This window comes from Microtus ochrogaster, chromosome 16, assembly GCF_000317375.1.
Source record: "Microtus ochrogaster isolate Prairie Vole_2 chromosome 16, MicOch1.0, whole genome shotgun sequence".
Lineage (NCBI taxonomy): Eukaryota > Metazoa > Chordata > Mammalia > Rodentia > Cricetidae > Microtus > Microtus ochrogaster.
The window spans coordinates 60,807,248-60,814,419 of record NC_022018.1 but is presented as its reverse complement, the minus strand read 5'-3'; the positions used below and the strand labels follow the sequence as shown (position 1 = coordinate 60,814,419).

At 46.9% G+C, this 7,172-nt stretch overlaps 1 pseudogene; it reads right to left on the bottom strand.

Annotated features, from left to right (window-relative positions):
• Positions 1 to 4,598: 4,598 nt before the first annotated feature.
• On the bottom strand, positions 4,599 to 4,838 carry LOC101979766 (annotated as a pseudogene).
• Positions 4,839 to 7,172: the final 2,334 nt, after the last annotated feature.

Below are 7,172 nucleotides of genomic sequence, written 5' to 3'. Positions count from 1 at the left end.
GGTGTGAGCTTCACAGTTAATGTCTGCACTGGTGTGAGCTTCTTTTTACCCCCCTCTATGTCCTTGCAGATGTAAAATCCTTCAGAATGTCCCTGACAACTGTTCATTTAGATTTTCTGGGGACCCAGGTTCTATACTCACCTTTCAACAAGATTTGTGGATGACCTGGATGCCTATTAGGGACTAAGCGTGGCCTCTGCAGTGACAATCCAAAGAGTCATTATATCTAGAAAAGCAACAGCCTTCAAGCATTGGGTTGAGGTATCTATAGCTCAGTGATGGAGCATTTGACTTGCAGCATAAGGACCTGTGTTTGTCCCACATTGAAAAGAAAAGAAAAAGAAAAGAAAAGAAAAGAAAAGAAAAGAAAAGAAAAGAAAAGAAAAAGCTAGGTGATGTGGCAGTCTTAAAATCTCAGTACTGGGGAGGCAAATCATGGAGACCCTGGGGGCTCTCTGGACAATCAGCCCAGCCTGTCAGGTAAGTGCCCAGCTAGAGGGAGATTTTGCTTCAACTTTTTTTTTTTTTAAATAAGGTAGGCAAGGCAGCATGTAAACGTTGCCCTGGATGTGGTCCTCCGAGCTCTACACACATGTAAACACATGTAGATATGCACATGCGCCCACATCTCACATATACACACACTCTCTCACTTAAGTGTGGTGCCACAGCCCTCAGGACAGTCATGAGTTCAAGTCTAGTCAGTGCTACACACAAACAAAACAAAGAACTGAGGATCTGCTCTTTAGACTAAGAGCGCTTGCTGCTCTTCCAGAGGCCCCAGGTTGGATTGTGCGTAAGCACCTGTAACTGCAGTTTCAGAGGCCTGATGCCTTCAGTGGGTGCAAGAACACGCACACATAAAACAGATAAACCTTTACAAAAGACTACATAGAACATTAGCAGAGGAGGTTTACTTCAGGCAGCCTTGACATTATTTTGGCTAAAAGAGGTTATGGACTATTATTTCACTTCATTCATAAATCTGAATCAAACGCTGAACTAACTCAAAGGCAGCCTCAGTCACAGACACAGGCCACCATATAACTTGGTCAGGCAAGCTGGACCAGGCTCAGGGAGGGTGGGAGCAGGAAACAGTCCCTTTGGTGACCAAATGCCTTCTGCATATTAACCACATATGTTGACTTTGTGTGGGGAACTGGAGAGTCCAATCACCACAAACATGAAGGTCAACAGACACTTGGCAGACCTTCATGCTGAATTAAATCAAGCAAGCCCAGGGTTGGGAAGGATATAGCTCAGTTGATGGAATGCACGAAGCCCAAGTTTGATCCCCAGTATTGCATACACAAGCTGAAGGGGCACTCAGACCTCACGCTCAGGAGGCAGAGGCAAGAAGAGAAGTTCAAGGCCATCCTCAGCTACCTAGCAAGTTTTACCCCAGTGGGGGCTACATGAGACTTTTTCTCAAATTAAATAAACAAGTAGACAAATTTAATTTAGCAAGCATGTCCCCACATCTTCATCTTCCTCCACTACTATCCTTACAGGTCAGGAGGAGGGCCGTTCTGACATGGAAGCAGGGTTTTGCCCCTTACCCAGCTATGGAGATCCCCAGTGCTCCCTTCTCACAGAATTATCCAGATTCTGAGGCTCAATCATTGGGTCAAGGGAATGGCCTGCTGGCCTTAAGAGAGTACAGAAAAGGGGAGCTAGGAATTCTGCTGTGCTTCTCCAGACGGGAGGCAATCTGGGCTCTCCTGCATGCTGGAGCCTCCTGGTATAGCAAGCTCTAAGCTGAACCCTGGAAGCCATTCCCTTCTTCCTCTTCCCCTACCACTTCCACCTACGGGGCACGTCAACCCTTTTCAGATCCTGGTGCCCGAGAAGCAAAGCAGGGCAGCCACAGTATGTCACTGCTCACTTTGCAGCATGCCATCTTTATTCCCCAATTACCCCAGTAACCTAAAGGAGAGGGAAAGGCACGAGAGTGACAGTGGCCATCTGGAATGCATAACGCCGACAGATCTGCAATGTATTACATGGTCTGCAAAGTGGCTGGGCGAATTCCAGGGAGCTCAGATAGACTTCAAAGTCTGGCCATACATCAGTGGAACTGCCGATCGGCTCTGATATTTAAAGTGGGTGTACGTGAATGAACTTATTACACTTTTTATCATCTGGGCTCGGATGGGGAAACAGGATCATAGGCAAGTTTGCCTTTCTAGTTTCACGCTGCACTTTCCCCTTAGATTTTAGGTTTTTTTCCTTCTTAATGTGGTACTGTTTCTTGACTTTCTTCATTTGGACTGCCACATACCTTTCTTATCTCTGCTATGTGACGGAAAATGGGCTGACGTGTATGGACAGCGGAGCTGGACAGAGTCATCTAACTGTGGGATGTTTTGCAGGAAGGGTCTCAGTTCCAAAGTACATATAGCTTCATGCAAGTCCATGGTCTCTTGCCCTGACCCCTCGCTCGCTCGCTCTGCTCTCTCTGCTCTCTTGCTCCCCACGTCAAAGGTGGAGACCTGGTTTCTACTGCAGGACATTTATTTCCGAATCCCTGCTGTCAGTGGAATTCCCTAAGACAATTACGAGTCCAGCCTGGGCTCTGAAGCCACTTGGAGACCTTGATCTGCATCCTGCTGGTGGAAACTCACTTCAGGAAGGCACAAGGTCCATTCTCCAGGGCTGACAGCCTCCAGATACCTTTGAGAAGCAAGCATCTTCTCACTTGGGCCACCTCGGCTGCTTTCAGCTCTTGACCTTGACCCTCAAAGAACCTGAGGTCCTGTGGTTCTGTGTCAGTTGCACAATAAATGCCTTGCACCCCTCTGCCCCCCAGAGCAGTGGGCCCCATGTCTGGTCTCCAGGCCATCCTCTGTTGGTGTCTTTGGGGATTAGGATGAGAGAAAACGTTTTTTTTTCATATGCACATAAAGGTTAGGAGCCCGCCCAAAAGACTGGGCCAATCTCATCACAGGAACCACCAGCTATCGATTCTCTTCAATACCAAACGTGCATTTGAATTCTTTTGGATTTATATGTTGATTAAATTATTACAGCGTGGCTGAAATCCCTATGAAAGCATTCATTGTGGAAAACAGTATGGCGGCTCCTAATCTATTTAAATGTAGAGCCAAGGCCCAGGGCACAACAGACCCTCTTATGAGCACACACAGATGGGAAGAGGGATCAGCACGTCATGAGGACAGCTGGGCTCCAGCTCACAGGACCATTGTCACCGTTTCAGCCAGCTTTCAGTCACTGTGACAGAGAGCCCGAGAAAGTCAGCTTACGAGGAGGGAGGGGAAAGGTCAATTTGGCTCCCAGCTTTAGAGATTTCAGTACAGTCACGTGACTCCATTGTTCTGCAGTCTGGTGAGACAGAAATCATTGCAAAATGGAGGTGAAAGCTGCTCACGTTGTGACAGCCGAGAAGCAGAAGACCCCAGTACCTTCTTCAAGGACAAGCCCTGATGACATAATGTCCTTCCATAGACCTAAGCCATCATAAGTGGAGCTGTGACTGCTGCCGGAGTCACTGGCCTTTAGAGGACATCGAGTTCAAACCACAAGCTCAGCCCAGTCAAGGCCTTCACAGAATATACAGAAGTGTGAGGTGTGTGTGTGCGTCTGTGTGTCTGTGTGTCTGGCGTGTGTCCATGTACATGTGTATGTTGTAAAATATTAATTTAAGATGTGTTACCTCCGTTTATGCTGTGGAATATTTGTTTAATGATGCAAATGTGTTGTATTTGTTGATGAAATAACATTAGCCTCGGCTCAGGAGGCTGAGTCAGCAGCTAGCTGACAGGAGGAGTAGGGAGGAACCAGGTGAACCTAGGGTTCTTAAGTGGGGCTGAGCAGAAGGACATGCTGTCTGGGGGAGACGCCAGCTAGGAGAGAAGGTGAGCTGCTTGCTAGTCAGCCTCTCTGAGTGGGCAGAATTTTACCTCAACCTTTGCATTCTGAGTTCTAGAGAGGGATACAACCTAGATAAAGCTCCCTTTAGTGGCCCTGTAAGAGCTGATTCAGGTTCAGCATGGGGGAGCTGAACAGCTACTGGTAGCTGCCGAGATGCAATTGTGACTTACAGCAGCAGTGACGTAACAGTCACTGAATTAAATAAAAATCAACATTTGGTACCCAACACGGGACGCCAAAATGTTGTTGCTTAGCTTTTACTCTTTACTCTTTGGGGGGGCCCACAGTCCAGCTCCCAAATTAATTACACACAGAGACTTTTTCTCTCTTATGAGTGCCCAGCCTTGGCTTGGCTTATTTCTAGCTAGCATTTCTTTTCTTTTCTGTTCTTTTCTTTTCTTTTCTTTTCTTTTTGCCATGAGGTATTTTATTTTCATCAATCATACAAATAATTTTCTATAATATCCCAGGGCAAAACGGTGAAATTTGGCAGTCTGATTAGTGGGTGGGTCCCCCTTCAGAGACCAGTGGGCTGGTGGCATCGGCACGCGCCCGGGTTCACAGTGCAGCTTGTGGCTGGAGTCCATCTTGCAGGTGGCTCTTCCTCCACATCACGAGGGGGTCTCGGAGATGACAGGGTGGGGTGGGGGAATCCTCCACATCACGAGGGGGTCTCGGAGATGATGGGTGGGGTGGGGGAATCCTCCACATCACGAGGGGGTCTCGGAGATGACGGGGTGGGGTGGGGGAATCCTCCAGTCTGGGCTTTTAGGAAATTCACTCCTCTTTTCTTGTTCAATGGTCTCTTTGGTCGGCAGGGTGTTCTCCTGCGTCTCCGTCTTCTTCAGCTTGGCCTTATCGAAGCTGGCGATTTCCCCCATGTCTGGCTTGTCTGCCATTTTCTTACAACCCGTGGAGTCTCGTTCCGAGCTCGCGCTCCAGGTGCTCCCACTTGCCTTGCTGCATCAAGAGACCCTAGCTAGCGTTTCTTAACTTACATTATTGCATCTACCCTTTGCCTCTGGGCTTTTACCTTTCTCTATGTCTGCATATCTTTCTTTACTTCTTACTCCATGGCTTGCTGTGTAGCTAGGTGGCTGGCCGCTGTAGTCTTCCTCCTCCTCTTGCTCCTCAATCCTCTCTCCCGAGATTTCTCCTCCTGTTTATTCTCTCTGCCTGCCGCTCCCACCTGTCCTTTCTCCTGCCTACCTATTGGCCATTCAGCTCTTTACTAGAACAAACAGGTGTCTTAAACAGGCAAAATAACACAGCTTCCCGGAATTAAACAAATGCAACATAAAAGAATGCAGCATACCTTTGTATCATTAAACAAATGTTCTGCACATAAACAGATGTAACACATCTTAAATTAATATTCCACAACACACACACACACAGACACACACAGTATCTTATACATCTGTATGTTCTTTAACTAATATTCTAAGTGTGCGTGTATATGTGCAAGTATGTGTTTATTAAGAAGGGGCGTGTTGGACTGGAGAGATGGCTCAGAGGTTAAGAGCATTGCCTGCTCTTCCAAAGGTCCTGAGTTCAATTCCCAGCAACCACATGGTGGCTCACAACCATCAGTAATGGGGTCTGGTGCCCTCTTCTGGCCTGCAGGCGTACACACCGACAGAATATTGTATGCATAATAAATAAATAAATGTTTTTTTTTAAAAAAAAGAAGGGGCGTGTTGAAAGCCAGCTTCAATAAAACTTGTATGTTCCAGGGTAGGAGTGTGAAGATTAGAATTTTTAGGCAAAATGAACAGAGATACAGCAGAAATAAGAGAGAGAAACATAGAACAGTGTTGGGAGGGACATTCAGTAACTACTGGGTCCGCCTTGTCTGTTCTTCCATACGCTTATATACTTCACTCCGGGCGGGGGGGGGTAACAGACTTCATTAATATGATACAAGGAATAGACATGAATCGTCCGACCCTTGGTCCAGGTGGAGTGAATCCACCGCTATATCCAAAATATAAATCAACCACACCGTAGGTCAGAATCTCTTGTTTGTAGGCACACCTGTTGTCAACAACTTTGAGAGAGCACAAATCAGCTCAAACTCTCTGATCTCCAGTCAAGGTGGAACAGGTTCACGGCTCTGTGGGCCCTCACAGGGATGAAAGAAAACAAGAGCTTAAGATCTTGGACCAGCACGAGTGCCAAGTGGAAATAGCTGGACACAGAAAGAAAATCACCGATTTACCTGTGGAATCTTTGACTATGCCAATCCTTACACGTAGAGAACAGCCAGTAGCTGGCAGGGTGCGGTGGGTGAGAGGGGGAGATCCGATCAAAGGGCACACACGTTGGTTAAGAAGGACGAGGGCCAGGGAGCTGACGGAAGTGTGAGGGCTGAAGCGGAGGATGTAGAACAGCCTGTCGCTATGCTTGCCCTCAGCAAAGAGGTCAAGAGCATCGTGCAGATTAGCATTGCAGCCTCACATGTGTGCACAGCAAGAACACCTTTTAGAAGAGAGAACTGACGGTGGCTCTCACAGCCCAGGGCTGGGCACCAAGAGTACAGTGATAGCCATACTTAGCATGAGCCCTGGTGGAGTTCACAGCAGGAAAGGGAGTGAGATTCATGGAGATAGGCGGGAGGATGCAAATACACTGGAGAGTACCTGAAACAAAAACCTTCAACTTTGGAGGATGAAAGAAAGAACTTGCACCCCATGGCCACATGCATCTGCTTGGGCCACTTGGTAGTAATTCTTGGTAGGGTGAGGTGGTAAATGGTAGATCATTGGCTGGGTGACAGAAAGAGACTTGTCACCTGATTTTAGTGTTTTACCATAGTCATCATTAAACCAAAGCTGTGATAACAAACAACCTCTAGGACACAGTTACACAGAGAATGGGTGCTAGATTAAAATGAAAATTTCCCCAGAAATGAGAAAAAATAATACAGACAAGCATTTAGGTATGTGTTCAGTAACAAGATAACTTGACAGCTGGAACGTTCATGTATGGATAAATGAGTAGATGATAAATGGATTGATAGATGGATGGGATGGATGGATGGATGGATGGATGGATAGATAGATGATGGATGATGGGTGGATGGATGGATGGATGGATGAAGGATGGATGACGGATAATGGATGGATGGATGGATGGATGGATGATGGATGGATGATGGATGGATGGATGGATGATGGATGGATGGATGGATGAATGGATGGATGGATGGATGAAGGATGGATGATGGATAATGGATGGATGAAGGATGGATGATGGATGATGGATGGATGGATGGATGA